General features: G+C 50.9%; 1 protein-coding gene across 5 annotated transcripts in view; it reads left to right on the top strand.

Moving 5' to 3' along the window:
• The first annotated feature begins 307 nt into the window (after nucleotides 1–307).
• Nucleotides 308–20784, top strand: part of CARD11 (caspase recruitment domain family member 11) — a 139859-nt gene continuing 119382 nt past the window's right edge. For 3 of the 5 annotated variants that reach the window (XM_078440022.2, XM_081791675.1, XM_078440026.2), the window contains exon 1: nucleotides 308–464. The gene's annotated coding sequence lies outside the window, so the exon portion shown is untranslated. Of the gene's footprint in view, nucleotides 465–7516; nucleotides 7691–10290; nucleotides 10396–20784 lie in introns of those variants that run through there. The other 2 variants (XM_078440024.2, XM_078440023.2) reach the window with 2 other exon arrangements.

Here is a 20784-nt window from a genome sequence, read left to right as displayed (position 1 = left end):
ACGTGATTGCCTCTGGCCAATAGGATGCAGCAAAAGAGGGAGCGAGAGTGCCCACGTGATTGCCTCCGGCCAATAGGATGCAGCAAAAGAGGTGGTGCGCAGGGAGGGAGCCTGGTCCTGGGGAGAACTGTTCTCTCTCCCTCTCCTTCTGCCTCTCCTCCTCCCCATCATTCTCCCCGTCATTCTCCCACCCCCCTTCTCTCTCCCCCCCTCCCCCCCTCTCTCCCTCCCCCCTCCCCCTTCCCTCTCCCCCCTCCTTTCCCCCTCTCTCCCCCTCCCCCCCTCTCCCCATCCTTCTCCCTCCCCCACTTCTCTCTCCCCCCCCCTCCTCTCCCCGTTCCCCAGCCCTCCGTCACCCTGACAACAAGCCCAGGCTCCCGAGAGCCATGAGAAACCACGTGGAGCACAGTGACATTGCTGTCGTCCCCAGCTGAGGACCCCCTGACGTCCAGTCCCTGCCACAGGTGAGCTCCGCTACGACCGGCAGAACCACCCACCCACCTGAAGACCCCTGAACGGTAACAAATGGGCAGGTGCAGATGAGTTTGCTGAGCGACCATAGCAAGACGCCCTCCCAGACTTGGTGGCTTAGACATCAGAGCTGTATTTTTGTCAAAGTTCTCCAGGCTGGAAGTCCGAGATCGAGGTGTCAGCGGGGGTCGTTTCTTCTGAGCTCTCTCTCCTTGGATTGTAGATGGCCATCTTGTCCCCGTATCCTTACTTGGTCTTTCCTCTGTGTGCGTCCTAATCCTTTTTCCTTAGGGCCCACCCGCGTGGCTCATTTTCACTTGGTTACTTTACAGACCTGCTCTGCAAATACAGGCCCAGGCTGAGGTCCTGGGGGGAGTTAGGACTTCAACACATGGCTTGGGGACGGGGAGACAGTTCGGGCCACGGCAGGACACCCGTTTCAGAAACTATGGCAGCAATTAGCAACAGGTGTCCTTAGCGGGTGCAGGGCCCTGCGTTGGCACTGGGTTACAAGCACGCTGGAGACAGGCTTCGGGCCCGCCCGGGAGCCCACAGTCTGTGGGTTTCCTTCACATGCAACCCCGTACCCAGGGCCAGCCACACGCATGCGCATAACACCCATCTCAGGCTGGAACCAGCCATCCCCGTCTGGCAGACTCCCGCTCTGACTTTGCCAAGCAGACTCCCAGAAACACAGGGGGAGAGAGAGAAAATTATACTCCCCCGTATCTCAACATTCACTCACATAATAAGCAGTTACATTTTGCTGCCCCAGGCAACAGCTTGTTCTGTTTTAATTAACTTGCCTTTTATTGAATTTCCATATCCGTCACCAAACATCAGCGCACCTTTCCGTGAGCGTGTAGAGTCGGCGATCACCGAGCGGGTACGGGGGACGGTGTGGCTCACGTCGGGAGTTCATCTGTGCTTTGTTGCTCCTGCGGCGTGGCTGGGGTGGGGGCCACAGGGAGAAGGCGTGACGGGGAGAGGAGAGCCGTGAGCACGCAGGGAGGCCACGACTCCGCCCTGTGGGGCACGGGGTTTGCATCTCGGTTCTGCTACGTAAAGGATGAGGCCCTCATGGAGAAGGGTCACCTTCTCCAGCATCTATCAAGGCCTTGTGGGGAGAAGGCAGGACCGATGCTGGCAAAGTCGGGGCGGACACGTAAATTCTGTCCCTTGCCTGGAAAGCCTCCTCGTGCCCCTCGGCTGGAAGATGTCAGCCCGACCCCCACCCCAGAAAACATTTGCTTCCACAAATGCACACGGACGCATCATCCTTGGCCCCGCTCTTCCCAGGGCAACCTTGTGTCAGGCCGGGTTTCCCAGAAGCAGACCTAAGATGGGCGTCAGAGTGCCCACGGCCCAAGGAGAGGGGCGGGGCTTCCCGCACCTGGCCTGGTCGGTCATAGGGTGGGAGCCGCTCTGGGGGCCAAGCACCCCTAGGCGCTCCAGCTCTCTGTGCCCCGGGCAGGCAGCTCTGGAAATGGAAGGGGACCCAAGAGGATGTGGGCAGAGCATGGAAGCGAAATTTGAGGCCCAGTGCCCAAAGCCCACCGTCGCGAGGTTCATTGCCTGCCACAAGGGTTACCTTTCAGCGGCCCTTGAGTAAATCAGGCGACCCTCCGTGAGGTGGGTGGGCCTCACCCAATCAGGTGAAGGCCCTGCAAGAAAATGAGACTAGGAGAGGAACAGGGAGTTGTGCCAGTCACCTGTCGGAGGACGTGAGCTGTAACATCTTCCCTGGGACTCAAGTCTGCTGGCCTGCCCCACAGAGGACGGACTTGCCAGCCTCCATCATTGTGTCAGCCACTTTGTGAATCTGGGGATGGATAGGAATAGACGGAATTTTATCTCCAGAGAGATGCAGAGATAGGTATAGAGATAGATACGCAGAGATGGATATGTTTCTTTTTGCGCCTGCCTCTGTGGTGATCGCTGTCTCCGTGCGTAAAGCAAACCTCCATCCAGGTGAGGCTGGCGGCGGCGCCTCGCCCAAGGGCACAGCCGGGCTGGAACATCGAGATAGCTCACTGGCACGGCTGGTGTCACACAGCTGGCGCCCGGTGCCTCTGAGCTCCATCCTGGCCCCTCAGGCGGCCTGCGCTTTCTCACCGGCCGTGGCTGGGTTCTGAGAGGGGGCGTTCCTTACACGGAAACTGCAGGGTCCTCGTACCCAGCGGTGAAAGCTACGTAGCGTCACTTCTGATGCACCTGTTCAGCCGATCACAGGGCCAGCCCAGATAGTCTCTCTTGGGCGTCCATCGCCCTGATTTTCCCAGAAAGTCCCCAAGATCTGGGGGGGAGGGGTGCAGGGGGTGGACAGTGACAGCAGGAACGTCTCTTTCTTTAATGGAGGTAAAATTCGTGTAATGTAAAGTTAGCTGTTTTATTTTACTTTATTTTTAAGATTTTAGTTTTGAGTAATTTCCACACCCCACCTGGGGCTCTAGCTCACAACCCTGAGATCCTGAGTCACATGCTGTACTGACCGAGCCAGGCTAAAGTTAACCATTTTAAAGTGCACAACTCTCATGGGGCACCTGGGGGGCTCAGTCGGTTAAGCGTCCGACTTCGGCTCAGGTCATGGTCTCGTGGTTCGTGGGTTCGAGCCCCACGTCGGGCTCTGTGCTGACAGCTCAGAGCCTGGAGCCTGTTTCGGATTCTGTGTCTCCCTCTCTGTCTGCTCCTATCCCGCTCATGCTCTCTCTCAAAAATAAATAAAGATTAAAAGAAGTTTTTTTAAGTGCACGATTCACAATGTTGTGCAATCACCACCTCTACCTGGTTCCAAAACACTCTCACCCCAAAAGGGAATCCCGTACCGTGAAGCTGTCACTGCCCACCCCCTCCTTGTCACAGCCCCGGGCACCCACCGATCTGCGTTCTGACTCTGGGGATCTACCTATGCTGAATATTTCACGTAAAAGGAATTCTACAGCACGTGACCTTTTTGTGTCTGGCTTCTGTCACTTAGCATCTGTGTTCAGGATTTAGTTCCTTTTTATGGCTGAGTAGTGTTCTGCCGCGTGGACGTACCACAGTTTGTTTTATCCCCTCATCTGCTGATGGACATCTCTGTTCTCCTCTCCTGGCTGTTGTGGGCGGGGCTACTGTGCACAGATTCATGCATCAGTGTTTGAGTGCAGGAATTTATTTTCGAGACCATGCAGGCAGTTAGCAGCAGATCTTTGCAAGAATGTAGCTTCTCTGGCTCCCAATCTCACACATAATTCCTAGACTGTGTTAGAATTACACGCAGCCAAGGGATACAAGGATGGGGGGGCGCGGCCTGCCAGGTCCTGGCTCTTTCGGAGGTGATTTTAACAATGAATCAGAACCGGAAAATTGCTGCCACGCCGCGCGTCAGTTCCTTCCCAGATGTTCAGACAAGTCTGATACACAAATCAAGCCACCTGGCAATGAGGATTCAAAGAACCAAAGAGGGTTTGATCTTATTCTTTTACAAGATGAGAGTGTGACGCACACACATACACACACTCTCCATCCTGCCATAAGCTGAGCCCTGAAACAGCACCAAGCGTTTTGCATACTTGGAATGGGTTCTCTAAAGATTTTTCCCAGCAAAGCGCGTCCAAGATAGTCTTTGGGGCCGGAGGATTTCTTTTATCTTCCCAAACCCAGGAGAGATCCACAGTAAATGACAGCTTCTGAGAAAATACGAGCATTGTGGCTCGAACGGAAAGAACCCGACATTTCCAGCTTTAAAACCTCTGCATTTCAAGGGTCTCTGGAACTGTCTTTGTTACTGTGTTTTGAAAGAAACATTATCACCCCCAGGGGCCCCGGCAGGTTGCTGGCTTTGAGTTACGGCTTTGGATCTCGCTATATGTTGGTTGTTATGCAAAATTAATTATCTTGGTCATTTGAATGTTTTCCCCCAAACATAATATAATCTCATTACAGACTACTCCATACTAGAGTGAATCACGAGCCAGATTCCATTTAGGAAATTGAAGGTAATTTAGAGTTATATGATTTGCGAAAAAAAAAAAAAAAAAAAAAAGAAGCCCCTTTCTCTGCTAAACGCTAATTTAGTCTGCCTCTGTAATGTAGGAGTGACATTCGTTTGGTTGGAGAATCGCTCTAAATGTGTAGGAGACTTGGGGCAGCCGAAGGGGCAGTTCAGAATTTTGGAGTGAGTTATCTGCAAACAGACGGTGCGTAAGAACTCTAGGCCCCATCCCGCCATGATCCTAGAAGGCCACCCCAGAGGGTGACATTTGTGTGCGCGTGGGCGGGCCAGCCCGTGCGCACACCTGCGAGAGAGCTGTGAGCGGAGAGAAGGCAAGGCCCGTGGAGAAAGCAGGAGGGGAAAAGAGCCTGGACCCGTCAGACAGGGACAGCAGGGTTGGAGCCTAGCGGTCTGTGACAGTGTGTTACGTAACAGTCTGTTACAGTGTGTGACAAAGTAACAAACACCGGCAGCTTAGACAACAGGAAGCTGTTTTCTCACGGTCCCAGACGCTGAAGTCTGGGATGCAGGTGTGGGCGGGGCGGCTGTCTTCCTAATGCCTCTCCCCTTGGTGCCCGGATGGCCTTCTGTGCCATCCTGCTCGTGTCCTCACCTGCTCGTCCCCCGTGCCTGTCTGTGTCCTGACCTCCTCCTCTTAGAAGAACCCCAGTCAGAGCGGACTGGGAGCCGCCCTTGTGACCTCGCTTTACCTTAGTCACCTCTCTGCAGACCCCATCTCCGAACACAGCCACACGCAGGAGTGCCGGGGGCGAGGACTCCAGCACTTGAGTTTGCCGGGGATACGGTTCAGCCCAGAGAGGAGCGTGGAGCCAGGGTGCCCCCCAGTCAAGGTCCATCTCGTCCCACCCACGCGTCCGAAGCCGCCTAACCTGGCCTCCTGCTCCCACCCTCCCCCTTTCCTGGTGCTTTCCGCACACGGTAGCTGGGGTGAGCCATGTCCTTAAAACACCTCTCAGGTCCTGACGTTGCCCCCAGGCCTTCGGGTGGCCTTCCGGCATGTTCTGAGGAGACACACACACTGCGGCAGGGGGCCACGACGGACCCCTGCCTCTCGCCGCCTCTCATCTGTGGTCATTCTACCTGAGACGCCCCTATCCTGGGTCTTTTCTTCCCTGCTACGTCTCCTTCTGCCAGGAGACGTTGTCTCGGCCTTGTCTCGGCCTCATCTCTAAGTCGGCTCACTCCTTTTCATCCTCGGGGTCTCCACTTAAACGTCACTTCCAAGAACATCTCCAGAAACGGTACGGTGGCTTTCGGCCCCGCCAGCGAAAGTTGAAGCGTCGGCCGCAGAGTCATGATCTCAGCGTTGGTGTCGAGGAAGCAGCCATGGGGAACTGGGGGGTTTTCAGCCTCGCCCGCCCTGATGAAGGCCCAGCGGGACGAGCTCACCATTCGTTCCCACTTTCCACACCCCGCTACAAGTGACAGATTACGGCTAAGGGTTCGGCTCCGTCGGGCCTGGGGCCCTCCCACCCAAACTCCTCTCCCACGAGATAGATCAAATTATAAGCCACAGAGACTGAAGTTGAGAAGCGTTTCCAGTGGCAGTGAGAGTCCCCATCAGACTTCTCCCTGGTTTCCTTTTTTTTTTTTTTTTTTGGATTATTGTTATCCAAAAGCCTGTTCAAGCCAGTTGTTCCCTCCACCTTGGGGTTATGGTTCTGAGTTAATAACCCTCAAAGAATTTAACAACCCTGTTCCGACTCCGGTAAGTATGATTGCTAGAGAAATGTCAGTACGTCACGTGTGTAAATCATTCCTTAAAGAGTGATTCTCGTTCCCTATGACATAATAGTCCCGGATCCTGAGACTAGGAGGGGAGTGTGAGTAGTTTATTGGGGAGTTGATTCCAGGAAGGGAAGTGTAGTCAGCTGAATAACAACCCCCCCCCCCCCCCCCCCCGCAAAGATATCCGAGTCCTAATCCCTGTGACTGTTACCTTGTGTGGCAAAAAAGGGTCTTTGCAGATGCGGTTAAGTTAAAGATCTCGAGGCAGGGAGATTGTTCTGGTCTGGGAGAGGCCTTCAGACACTCGCAGGTGTCCTTATATGAGGGAGGCAGAGAGGGATTTGACCGCAGAAGAGGAGACCATGCGGAGACACAGACAGAAACTGGAGTGATGTGCCCATAATCCAAGGATGCCAGGGGTCACTGGGAACCACCAGAAACCGGAAAAGGCAAAGAAAGATTCTCCCCTAGAGCCTCCGGAGGGAGCGCGGTCCCACTGACGCCTGATGGCAGCCCAGGATGCTGATTTCAGACTTCTGGCCTCCAGAACTGTGAGGGCATAGTGTCTTCTGTGTCCAGCCACGTGGCTTGTGGTCATTTGTTCCAGAAGCCACGGGGGACCAATCCAGGAAGAAAGCAACACTGTGTATGTCACCAAGCAGCTCGCCGACGTGGCCAACCGGGCAGGGCTCACTCCTGCTGGGGGCGGTAGGACGATAGGAAGCTGTGGCTCACACCTCGGAAACACCCCAGGTGGAGGGTGGGGACCTGGGGACTTACTCACTGACTCTCGCGGATCATTGGTCGAAGGGGATCCGGGGGTGGGGGGAGGGCTCCACTCCCTGTCCCACCTGCAAACCAAGCCGGTGCTAAAAGCCAGAGAGGGTTCTCAGGAAGGGTTCTGGCTGCTGCAGTCGTGAGCCAGGGGTGGGCCAGCGTGCCCAGACACGGATGCCAACGAGCGCCACGCGAGCAGGAGACCGGCAATGTCCGCCGCACGTACGAAAATAAAGGAGAAGCCGAAGCGTACGTGCCCACGCTCGGGCACGGAGACGGAGCCCCCGCGAAGACGTTTTTCAGTGGGTAAATGCGGAAGCTGAGGGACGGAGCCGAGCGCCTCCCGTAGCTGCAGTGTCATCCACCCAAACAGCCGAGAACGGAAAGAACAGCCGGCACTGGCCGAGCGTTCACGCCGACCAAGCACTGGAGTCCTCTGTGCCCTGACCGTGCCACAGTCCCCTGGGAGTGCTGTAACTGATCACCGCACGCGGGGGCGGGGGCGGGGGGCTAAAACAACAGAACGGGTTCTCTCACGGGTCCGGAGGGCCACGAGTCCGCGATCAAGGTGCTGGGGGATCTGCCCCTTCTGGAGGCGCTCTCTGCTCCCTCCTCCCCGTGCCTTCGCTCCTGACGGTTGCAGGAATTCTTGGCATCCCTTGGCTTGCGGACACATCACTGCGGTCTCGGCTTCCGTCTTCACGGGACTTTCCCTGGGTGAGTCTGTCTGTGTGCTCTCCTCTTACAAGGACACCCATCATTGAGGGTCCACCCTCAGTCCAGGATGCTCTCCTCTCGAGACCCTTAGCTGACTCTATCTGCAAAGACCCTGCTTCCAAAGAACCACATTCTCAGGTGCCAGTGGACCTGAATTTGGGGGTGGGGGAAGGACTATCTGACCCGCCCTAAGTAGTAATTAGTATCTGCATTTTCGCGAATGAGGGAGCGGAGGTTGCCCAAGATGGCAGGGTTGGTGGGTGGGGGACCGGGGACCCCACCGTGGGATCATAGGACATCGAAGTGCTCACCCTGTCCCCAGACCCGCTGCAGAGGCTCTGGAACGATTTGAAGCCTCTGAGAGAAGGCTCCCAGCAGAAGTGGCTCACTCTGGGCCACGCTCCCCTCACGCTCCATAAATATTTGGGTTGCATGACAGAAATGAGTATTCCCAGAGGACCTCGAATTCCAAGCTGCAGACGCAAATAGAGCATTACTCTTTCGTGACTACCTGATGGGGACTTTTGCCCTGGAAACCCGGGGCGGGGGGCACAAGCTGGCCAAGATCAGCGGTGCGCAGTCTGTGCTTGGGTCCTGGTGCTGTCCTCCTCGGCTTTCGAAAAACCTCCGCCACGATCGTTTCCTATTTTATCGCCTTTTTGCCTGGTTCTCCAACCGTTTCAAGCACACCGGAGCATCTTTTATTAACGGTCTGTCCTCCCGAAATTTATTTTTGGAAACAAATGAGTAAACAAAAGACGCCGAACCCCAGCTTGATCCCAGTAACTCTGAAGACGCCAAGCAAACCTGGTCTCCTTTGGAGGTTCTTTGCCACTTACGAGGCTTTCAAGGGTCTCAGGAGTCGTTACTTTGTTGGCTCTTACGGAAGAATTTGGGCAGAGTCATGATGCACCCGATCTGTAGAAGGGAGGCTGGGATTCTTTGTGAATGTGGCCTCTGACCCTGACTGGACCATCTCCTCATAAAAGGGAAGCCCGGGGGCGCCTGGGGGGCTCAGTCCGTTAAGCGTCCGACTCTTGGTTTCCACTCAGGGCATGATCTCACGGTTTGTGAGTTTGAGCCCCACGTCAGGCTCTGCCCTGACAGCTCAGAGCCTGCTTGGGATTCTCTCTCTCTCCCTCTCTCTGCCCCTCCTCCACTTGTGTTCTCTCTTTCAAAATAAGTAAGCAGACATTTATATGTATATACATACGTATGTATAGTATATACACATAATATACACATAATATTATACATAATTATGTACGTGTGTGTGTATATATATATGTATATATACACACACATATATACGTATTTTTTTTTTTTAAGGGAGACACAGGACTGTAGGCTTCAAGGCTCGCAGTTCACCATGGCCCGGTTTTCAAGGCCCAGCCGACAATTTTTCACTCTTATGCTCATCTTTAGTCAAAAAACGAAACAAAACACAAGGACAGAATGCTGAGGGGAAAATCTAGGTCCCAGCGCAATGAATTAGTCAAACCTGAAAAGCGACTTCCTCCAAACAGAATGACACATTTTCATCTCCGTTCTATCATCTTACAAGGAGGACGCTTGTCACAGTCCAGTTCTGACACCGACTACGAGTTCGGTCGAGTGTCGCAGCTAAGACCGTCCTCACTTCAGAGGCTCGCTGCGAGCCCAGAGGTCCCCAGGCCACCCACACTTCTGACCATCTGGCTACAGATTTGCAGCCCCCGGCGGTTCCCTCAGGTTCAATAATTCACAGGAACAACTGTTAGACCAAGAAAACACTGTGCTGACTTCTACTGTTTTGTGGTAAGGGCTGCAAATTAGGACCAGCCGAAAGAAGAGACCCATAGGCAAGGACTGGGAAGATGTTTCTCGTTCCCCACGCACACGTCTGATTACCACCCCAAAGCAGGGGGAGTCTTGGGGTCCAGTTTTTATTGGGGTTTCATGACCTGGGCGTGATCGATCGAATCCCTGGTCACGTGGCTGAACTCTGTCTCCAGCCCCTTCCCCTCCCCAGACATTGGGCTGACGTCACCCGACTTGGAGCCCCAACCCCGTAAGCACACAGTGGGTCCATTCTGGTGTGCCCCACCCCCCATCTTCGTCGTCTTGTTAGCATAAACCCAGGTGAGGGCTGAGCCCTGAGTGACAGTTGCTCCTCTGTCATTTGGGAAATTGCAAGGATTCAGAAGCCCCCTCCCAGGACCCAGGGACACAGGTCAGCCAGACTCATCAACATCGACACATATCTGTCCAATCGAAGGGGCCCAGATGCAGAAAGTGTTCTCTCTCGTCTCCCACTGAAAAGACTCTTTTGGCAATGTGTCTGGTTTCCACTTCCTAAAGACGAGGGACTATTGCTGGACTCTGATTGACGGGACGGGCTGGGAAGGGGGGGAAGGGAGCCCGCCAGCCAGGGCTTGGGGAGGAGTTGAGGCAGAGGGTGAGTTTGGCCATTAGGGTCTCGGGAGCAGCTGGGCACTAGGGACAGGAGGTGGGGGGGCCTTGAGAACGCCCTTGGGTGGGCGTTAAGTTAGTCTCCCTGTAATAATGTATGGAGAAACGTGATGCAACTTAGGGCTGAAATTCATTTTAATTTTTGGCAGAGGATCTGTGCTTTGAAACACCTTCTCCCTCAGAGACCGAAGCTCGAGGCCCCTTCCCCTGGGAGGTCTCATGACTTCGTCCATATCTGGATCTTGCTTCTGAGAGTGAGTTTTCCCCACCTCACTCCCACCTCACGCTGCAAGCGGGAGCCAGTTCAAATGTGTGCGCTTCGGGCTCAAGGACAGGCAGCAAAGGCACGTGCTGGGCCTCACAGGATTCCGAGGGTGGATGTGCAAGGGCCCTGGGGCCTGAGGGCTGGTGGTTTGGTCATGAACGTAATCCGTGCTCTTTTCCGTACAACTGGATCCCTCTCGGCGCTGGGCAGGGGGCGAGGAATGGGAGGTGAGACTCATCAACAGAAGAGTAGGAGTCCCTGGTTCCACCATGAGTCAGCGGCCAGCCCCGGTAACCTCATCTGCAAAATGGGGACTGGCTTCCTCCGCGTGTTGGCAGAACTCCAAGGTTCCTCCCTTGGAATCGATTTTAGTGAGCACCCACTGGTTCCCTGTAGCTGCATGTGCATTTTTGTGCCCCCGGGGCCTTGTCTAGACACTCCAGGAGCTGGTGGGTAAAGAACAGCTTCGCACTCCCCAGGGGAGGTCACCCCATGCCATTCTGAGCTGTCCCCAGAGCCCCCCAGGGGGCAGCGCTCCTCCATCCCCAGTGCTCACCTGTTCTCCAAGCGCACTGTGTTCTCTGCCTCCCCAGCCTTGTTTCCTCCTGCTCCTACCTTGTTTCCTGGGATCCCCTCCCAAGTACACCATGTGCACAGAGTTCCCCATCTCAGCCTTGGTTTCCGGGGAAGCCCAAACCAAGACCTGCAGTCATGGTGAGATTGAGCTACTCTGTGAAAGGGCTCAGCGCAGTGCGGGCACAGAGGCAGGTGCGCGAACCATCGGGTGCAGTCCTGACCCCCGGATGGGTGGGATTTGCACGGGAGGCTGGCGGTGGAGAGGGATGGCACGGTCCAGGCGCAGGGGAGCTGGTGGAAGCCTGGTACCAAGGCGGAGGAAAGAGCGCCCCCTGGGGGTGAGAGGAAGGGGACGCAGAGGTGGAAGGAGGGTCGGCCCGTTACTCAGCCAAGAACTTACCCTTATTGCCTCCTCGCTCCTAAGGAGGAGACGCTTAATTTCTCAGAGTCTGTGCCCACGGTCCCCCAGCCGTGTGCAGTTCCGTTTTCCTGGTCCCTGAGCCCACAGATCAGTCGCACACGTGGATTCCTGCACCGAGGCTGTGATACTTTTTTCCTCTTTATTGTTACTCCCCTTATTTATATCACTTTGGGCATAAAGCTTAATTGTAATCAGAGCGGCATTTTGTATCTATAAACCGCGACGCTTGTCTGACGCTTACCAGAGATGCTGGAAACTTTAAAGAAGCCACACAAAACTGTCCTTGGTTCCAGCTTCCACTTGAAGGCAAGTGTGTGGCGAGGGCAGGAGAGGACACAGATCAGATCACATGTTTACTCACCATCCCCACTGGCTTCTCACGACAAACGAGCGGGGCAGGAATTCTTAGCCCATTTCGCAGATACAGGAGAGAGCTTCCTGGAAACAAATGTGCTGGTCTCTCAGTTCAAGGTCACGTGACCCAGACCACACATTCCCAAAAGGCTTCCCACGCGCACCGGCGATAGCCCCAGATGAGACACGCCTGACACGTTAGAAGGACGACAGATTTCCTCCTACGGCTGTAAACCCACCCACGCCACCTTCCTGGGTAATGAATCAACACCTTTTTAAAGCAAGCCCTCTACTCGACGTGGGAAAAGCATGCTCGTATCGCCCTGTGTGTCAAAAGAGTCCGTTCCGTTCCTTTCAGGAAAATGTTTTAAATTTTTTTTTTTTTTCAACGTTTTTTATTTATTTTTGGGACAGAGAGAGACAGAGCATGAACGGGGGAGGGGCAGAGAGAGAGGGAGACACAGAATCTGAAACAGGCTCCAGGCTCCGAGCCATCAGCCCAGAGCCTGACGCGGGGCTCGAACTCACAGACCGCGAGATCGTGACCTGGCTGAAGTCGGACGCTTAACCGACTGCGCCACCCAGGCGCCCCAGGAAAATGTTTTAAAATGCACGGTTTGGTGGCCATTTCTGGCACGTTGTCACACGTTAAGAATTGTGGGAACCTTAAAAGTGGCGATCTGAAAATACTGTAGTATGTATTTGGCCGCTGCTAAGAGAGTAAACCGTTAAAGTTGTCATCATGAGAAAAAAAATTTAACTATGTGTAGTGGTGGAAGTTAACCAAACTTACTGTGGTGAGCATTTCACAATATGTCCAGACCCCAAATCATTGTGCTGTGTACCTGAAGCGAATACACTGTTACATATCAATCATATCTCAACAACACTGGGGGGGGGGGGTGGGGGAACAGTAAACGTCCCCATCATGAGATCCTAACCAAACGAAACAAAAAAGTAGCAACAATTCTTCACTCCAGACTCTACCAGAATGTAAGACTGTGCTTTGGATTTGGCCATGGGCTGTGGCCTGCTGACCCTTCCCATGGTAGATGATGTGCTATCGGGAAAAAAAAATGGAGGTGTCCGTGGCCACCCCAGATTCCCAAGAGACCCTCTCTCAGCCCTCGTCCTCGTGCCGTTGATTCTATCTTGGGTTGGGGACCCCAGAAGCAGACCCTGAAACCAGATTGGAAGGCAAGTGACTTACACGGGAGGAGGTCCCCGAACGTCCCAGTGGGACAGTGACGGGGTAGGACGGGGAACGGACACAGTAAGCAAAAGCGTTCTGTTGACCCAGCTACCGCGGTGGGCAGCGGCAGCCGGTCCTGCTGGGGACCCCGACACAGGTGCACGGCAGAGTTACCTGCTACACAGGTGAGTGACAGTGACTTGGGGTAATCACCCTCCAGCCGCACCAGCCGTTCGCTGGGGTAGCTGAGGGCTGCGCGCGAGCCATGGAGACTCCCGGGTGAGCATGGCTGGTGATGATGGGGCCTTGGGGCCCAGAAGTGGCACATACCAGGGGACTCGAGTGGGGTGCTGGCAGCCCCCTCCTTCCGTGACCGCCTCTTTGGGAGCACGCACTTCCTTATTCAAAACAGCGCTCCTTTTTCTAGAAATAGCTAATCTCAGTTAGTGAGCTCACATAAGGAAACCACTCTCTCTCCATTCCCCCCGCTCCATGTAAAAGGATTAGTAAATGGAAGTTTAAATATGTATTTTTGACAAACCCAAGAACGCAAGCCCCTAGACGGTAGGGATGAGATCAGCGGGTTGTTTCTCCCCCCTTTTATTCATAGCACCTCGTTCCTTCCGAAGGCTCAGTACCAACGCCACGTTAACAAAACCTTCCACTCTGGGGCGGGTGGTGAAAGAAGGAGGCGCCGAGGTGGTGCAGGGGGTCGAGGCTGTCCCAGGGCGCCTTTTAACGGGAGAGAAACATAGCTGCAGCCGCGAGCCCAGGGTCATAGGATGAGCGACAGTACAGCCATGTCATTGTCACGGGCCCCGCTCCACCCAGGGGTGTGCGGACTGAACACTGCAGCCCCCGTGGCACTGTCATCCTGCACCCTCGGACCACGGGCCCCCAACCCCAGTGTTGAGACAGAGTGGACGGTGCCACTCAGTGGGTCCCCAGACCATCCCAGTCAACTCCGCAGCAGGTGTGAAGGGTCTTCTGGGCACAGGGTGGGGCGGGAGGCAGCAGTGGGCGCTGTGGCCCATCTCGTGGGTGGCCCGGTGTGTGCACCCAAGACCGACTGGTTCACACCCAAAGGACGGTTCAGAGGCTGCTGGAAAAACGGGGCACGCATCCTTGCACCGAGGGGTGTGGGCATTGGGTACCATCTGCTTTGGATGTGAGCAATAGAAAACACATTGTGGGGAATTTTACAATCAGACCAGCTAATTGCACCAGCAACGCTACATAATGCCAGTGATAAATTCCTCCTTAAAAAATACCTTTGATTTGTCTAAGTGCTAAACAATTGCTGTGGTTACTATAGGGTTTTAATCACGTATATGTGAGCCCCAGATTAGCACATGTTTATTACTTGAACTTGGATAAATACTGTATTCTACATAGGAATTCATGCAGTTCAACAGTCCACCCCCAACGCACACCAGCTCAGCTACACAGCATGTTCCGTTCACAAGGGTGTTGCCATGGAAACAAGACAAGGTTGCATGTCTAAGCACTTCTGCTGGAGGGCCTGGCCAAGGCTATTAGGCAAGAAAAAGAAAGAACAGGTATACGGATTAGAAAAAAAAAAAAATACGACTACCTCTCTGTACAGATGACATGATCCTGTATATGGAAGATCCCAAGAAATCCACTGAAACACTATTAAAGCTAATCAACGGTTTCAGGAAGATTGAGAGATACAAGATAAATATACAAAAATCAATTGCATTTCTGTACACTAGCAATAAACAATCTGAAAACAAAACCAAGAAAACTGTTTACAATATTTAGAAAAAGTTAAGGAGTGCCTGGGTGGCTCAGTCGGTTAAGCATTCAACTTTGGCTCAGGTCACGATTCCACGGTTGGTGGGTTCGAGCCCCACATCATGCTCTATGCTGACAGCTCAGAGCCTGGAGCCTGTTTCAGATTCTATGTCTCTCTCTCTCTCTCTCTCTCTCTCTCTCAAAAATAAGTAAACATTAAAAAAAAGAGGAAAGGAAAAGTTAAAACTATTTATTTACAATAGCATCAAAAGCAATAAAATAACTGAAGAATAAATTTAACAGAAGTGAAGACTTATACACTGAAAACCATAAACATATCATTGAAAGACATTAAAGATGTAAATAAATGAGAAGACATCCCATGTTTGTCCTCCTCAAATTGATATACAGATTCAACACAATTCCTAGCAAAACCTTCTCTGCCTGTTTAGCAAAAATTGACGAGCTGGCCCTAAAAGTCATGCGGAAATTTAAAGACCCCAGAACAGCCAAGACAATCTTGCAAATGAATAACAAAGTTGAAGAACTCATACCTTCTGATTTCAAAGCTCACTACCAAGCTAATGTAATCAGTGTGTTGTAGTATTAGCTTAAGGATGGACATATACATAATGGAATAAAATTGAGACTCTGAAAATAAACCTTTATTTATAGACAGTTGATTTTCAACAAAGAGGCCAAAACAATTCATTGAGAGAACTGTCTTTTCAATTAGGGTGCTGGGACAAAGAGAGGTCTACCCACAAAAGAATGAATTTGGATCCCTACCTCACTCTATACACAAATATTACATCAAAGTGGATCCCACACCTAAATGTAAGGACTAAACTTATGACCCTCTTGGAAGAAAACGTGAGTATACATTTGTGATCTCGGATTAGTCACTGATTCCTTAGATATTTCACCAGTGCACAACGTGACAAAAGACAAAATCAAGTGGACTACATCAAAATTAAAACTTTTCCTACAAACGATACCATCAGGAAAGTGAAAAGAACCCACAGAATGAGGGAGAATATCTACAGACCACAAATCTGATAAGGGACTCATATCCAGCATACATAAAGAACTCTTACAACTCAATAATAAAAAGTCAACCCCGTTTTTTTAAATGGTCAAAGAATGTGAATGGACAGCTCTATAAAGGAGATATGCAAATAGCGAATAAACACAAGGAAAGATGCTCAGTGTCATTAGTCATCAGGGAAACACAGATTAAACCCACAATGAGATACCACTTCACGCCCATTAGAATGGTTATGATAGAAGACACCGACAGTAGCGAGTGTTGGCAAGAAAAGGAAAAATTGGCTCATACATTGTCGGTGGGGATGTAAATGGTGGAGCTGCTTTGGAAAACAGTTTGGCAGGTCCCCAAGATGTTAGAGTTCAATGTGGCCCCGCAGTGCTACTCTTAGTTACCTACTCAAGTAAGAAGAAACAGATGTGAACACAAAAGCTTGTACGTAAATGTTCATAGCATTATTTGTAGTTGCTCCAAAGTGGAAACAACCTGTATGTCCACCAACTGATAAAAAGACCGACCAAATGTGTATTTAGAGAAAAGAGTATTATTTGGCAACACAAGGAATAAAATGCTGATTTATGCCATGACCCAGATGAACCCTGGAAGCCTTTGGCTAAATGAAAGAAGCCGGATACAAAGGTCCTCCTCCTGCCTGCTTCCTTTTGTATGAAATGTCCAGGAAAGGCAAATCCATAGAAATAGAGAGTAGATTCGTGGCCAGCCACAGGGTCGGGGGAGGGAGGGTAGGAAGGGGTGGTGGAGGAGGGGCTTGGAGGGAGGGGCAAGAATGACTGCCTGTGGGTACCGGGTTGGTTTGGGGGGTGGTGATTAAAATGTTCTCTAATTAGGTTAGGGTGTGATTACACAACTCTGTAGAGATAGATACCAAAACCCATTGAATTACACACTTTATTTTTTTTAATTTTTTTTTTTTCAACGTTTTTTATTTATTTTTGGGACAGAGAGAGACAGAGCATGAACGGGGGAGGGGCAGAGAGAGAGGGAGACACAGAATCGGAAACAGGCTCCAGGCTCCGAGCCATCGGCCCAGAGCCTGACGCGGGGCTCGAACTCACGGACCGCGAGATCGTGACCTGGCTGAAGTCGGAGGCTTAACCGACTGCGCCACCCAGGCGCCCCTATTTTTTTTAATTGTCACTTTTACCATGAAGCCTTTTATTTTTTATTTTTTTTAATATTTATTGTCAAGTTAGCTAACATACAGTGTATACAGTGTATTCTTGGCTTTGGGAGTAGATTCCTATGATTCATTGCTTACATACAACACCCAGTGCTCATCCCAACAGGTGCCCTCCTCAGTGCCCATCACCCATTTGCCCCTCTTCCCCGTCCCCATCCACCATCAGTTTGTTCTCTGTATTTAAGAGTCTCTTATGGTTTGCTTCCCACCCTCTCCATTTGAAACTATTTTTCCCCTTCCCCTCCCCCATGGTCTTCCGTTAAGTTTCTCAAGATCCACAGATGCGTGAAAACATGTGATATTTGTCTTTCTCTGCCTGACTTATTTCATTTAGCATAATACCCTCCAGTTCCATCTATGTTGCTACAAATGGCAAGATTTCATTCTCTTTCATTGCCAAGTAGTATTCCGTTGTATATATAAACCACATCTTTATCCATTCATCAGTTGAATTGGGGCTCTTTCCATACTTTGGCTATTGTTGAAAGCACTGCCATAAACATTGGGGTACATGTGCCCCCATGAATCAGCACTCCTGTATCCTTTGGATAGATTCCTAGTAGTGCTATTATTGGGTCATAGGGTAGATCTATTTTTAATTTTTTGAGGAACCTCTATACTGTCTTCCAGAGTGGCTGCACCAGTTTGCATTCACACCAACAGTGTAGGAGGGTTCCCGTCACTCCACATCCTCACCAGCATCTGTTGTTTCCTGCATTGTTTATTTCCGCCACTCTGACCGGAGGGAGGTCATATCTCAGTGTGGTTTTGATTTGTATTTCCCTGATGATGAGTGACGCTGAGCATCGTTTCATGTGTCTGTTCCATCTGGATGTCTTCTTGGGAGAAGTGTCTACTCATGCCTTCTTCCCATTTCTTCACTGGATTATTTGTTTTTCGGGTGTTGAGTTTGGTAAGTTCTTTATAAAGATTTTGGATACTAACTCTTTATCTGATATGTCGTTTGCAAATATCTTCTCCCATTCCGTCGGTTGCCTTTCGGTTTTGCTGATTGTGTCCTTCGCTGTGCAGGAGCTTTTTATCTTGATGAGGTGCCAGTAGTTCATTTTTGCTTTTATTTCCCTTGCCTTTGGAGACGGGTTGAGTAAGAAGTTGCTGCGGCTGAGGTCAAAGAGGTTGTTGCCTGTGTTCTCCTCTAGGGTTTTGATGGTTTCCTGTCTCACATTCAGGTCCTTCATCCATTTAGAGTTTATTTTTGTGTATGGTGTAAGAAAGTGGTCTAGTTTCATTCTTCTGCATGTTGCTGTCCAGCTCTCCCAGCACCATTTGCTAAAGAGACTGTCTTTTTTCCGTTGGATATTCTTTCCTGCTTTGTCAAAGATTAGTTGGCCATACATTTGTGGGTCCAATTTTGGGTTCTCTATTCTCTTCCATTGGTCTAGGTGTCTGTTTTGTGCCAATACCGTACTGTGTAGATGCTTACGGCTTTGTAGTAGAGGCTAAAGTCCGGGATTGTGATGCCTCCCGCTTTGGTTTTCTTTTTCAACATTACTTTGGCTATTTGGGGTCTTTTGTGGTTCCATACAAATTTTAGGATTGTTTCTTCTAGCTTTGAGAAGAATGCCAGTGCAATTTTGATTGAATTGCACACTTTAAATAGGTGAGCTTTATGGTACACAGATTATATCTCAATAAAGCTCTTTAAAATTTAAAATTCCTACAGGTTCAGAACTGCTTAAGCTCTGTTGAGACCAGTTCTCCTCTCGTGGTTCTCCCGTGGCATTGTACACATTTGTCTTTCAACAGCCGATTCCTAATGGGTAACACTAGCACAGCGATTATAAAGAACAAAACAAAACTTGAGTTATTTCATTTCTACCATTCCTGTGGCCACTAGGAGTTGTTTTTATGTTTAAAATTTAAAACAGGGAAACAAGGTGAATCACAAGCTGTAGTCTTTATTTCATTAAGTATGCATTTTAGTTCACATACGAGATATTTTCTTGAATTTGAACACTTTAAAAAAAATGTTTTTTAATGTTTATTTTGGAGAGAAAGAGAGAGACAGAGCGTGAGTGGGGGAGGGGCAGAGAGAGAGGGAGACACAGAATCGGAAGCATCTCCAGGCTCTGAGCTTGTCAGCACAGAGTACCACGTGGGGCTCGAACCCACGAACCACGAGATGGTCACCTGAGCCGAAGTTGTATGGTTTACTCACTGAGCCACCCAGGTGCCCCTGAACTCTATCTTTAACATTGAAATTCCTTCTTTTTTACAAGTGGTCATTATTTGAAAACCAAAACCAAACAAATAATGACCGCTGCCGATCATGACAGAATTGTTACCGAAACTAATTTTGAAGTGCAGAGCGTAGTGTTAAAACTGATCTGCTCTGGGGGTGCCTCCGTGGTTCGGTCGATTGAAGGTCCAACTTCAGCTCAGGTCATGATCTCACGGGTTGTGAGTTCGAGCCCCGTGTCGGGCTCTGTGCTGACAGCTCAGAGCCTGGAACCTGCTTCGGATTCTGTGTCTCCCTCTCTCTCTACCCCTCCCCTGCTCATGTTGTGTCCTGCTCTGCCTCTTAAAAAAATAAAACGTTAAAAAAATTTTTTTTTTTAATCTGCTCTGGTCGTCACACAGGCCAATGCTCATCCTGGAGGTGGGACGTGTCTGGAAGGGTTGGAACGGCATGTGCTAAACAAGCTATACCCACAGGAATATATGCTGGCCTGATGCAACTTAATAGTTGCATCTTAATAGAATATTGATACATTTCACCTGTCGGTCGAGTACTTTTAACATCGCGTGGGCCATTTCCACATCGTAATTTAATCTTTGCAACCCGTGACGCTGAAGTCAGTGCTGAAGAAAAGTAGCGTGTATATGGGATATGTAGCTGGTGTAGCGTGTGCATGAGTGTGCGTGTTTGGTTGTTTGGCGGTTTTTCTTTGGTTTGGCTTCATCCCTCCGGGCAGCTCCCACGTGGGTGTCTCAGACACTATGCCGAAGGAAACCCTCTACCTCCACGGCGTCTAATGTACTCATTCGGTGCGTTTATCTCTCGGGTGAGCATTTTGTTGTTCGTTCCCAGCATTTGCTTCTGTGGGATCCCTCCTAGGATGATTTGTTGTAACTCACACCTGCTATCCTTCCTTCCTTCCTTCCTTCCTTCCTTCCTTCCTTCCTTCCTCCCTTCCTCACTCCTCGCCGAGCTCCTTTCCTCCTATCTGCTCTCCCGACTGCTCCTCGATCCGCCGCCCTTGCAAAGTTTCTCTGTGTCCCCACACCCTGAACTCAGCCGTTTCGGTGCGCACATTTCAAACGGACACCAGCCTTTCGATTAAAAAAATCAAAGGTCAGAAACACCAGTGTTCCACCCCGCACACGGCTAAGTTCAAAGTAGAGAGCCATGTGCTTAATTTTATAGAATGTAAAATATTCCCAGGCACAAGCTTAAAAGGATTAAGTAAGCACACACGCCCAGAAAGGCATCTAACTCTTCTAACTAGTCGTCCCGTAACGGTCACGCGCTGGCGTCGACATGGATAAAGCGACAGGTTCTCTTCGCATCCTTCACGGAGGGCTGTTACTTTTTCGCTGGCTGGAGTGAGCTCGCCAGTGCCGTGCTCAGCTGGACCTTGGGGAAATATACTGAAGTGTGTTATGCACACAGATACTGAGAGATGCCTCATAAAAACCCAGACTACTATAAAACAGTTCGGGAACCACTGATGTGTAGATGACTACGTTTAAAGTGGCCTATTCTAGAAGCCACCACATTCGTAGTTTTAATGAGCCCTGACTCTGGTGCTCAAACATTGCGTGCTAAAAACAGACATAACTCAGCCATTGGCATTGCTTGGGCGT

Source organism: Panthera onca, chromosome E3, assembly GCF_046562875.1.
Source record: "Panthera onca isolate mPanOnc1 chromosome E3, mPanOnc1 haplotype 2, whole genome shotgun sequence".
Classification (NCBI taxonomy): Eukaryota; Metazoa; Chordata; class Mammalia; order Carnivora; family Felidae; genus Panthera; species Panthera onca.
Note: the sequence above shows the minus strand (reverse complement) of the source record. Positions and strands in the feature narration are given on the sequence as shown.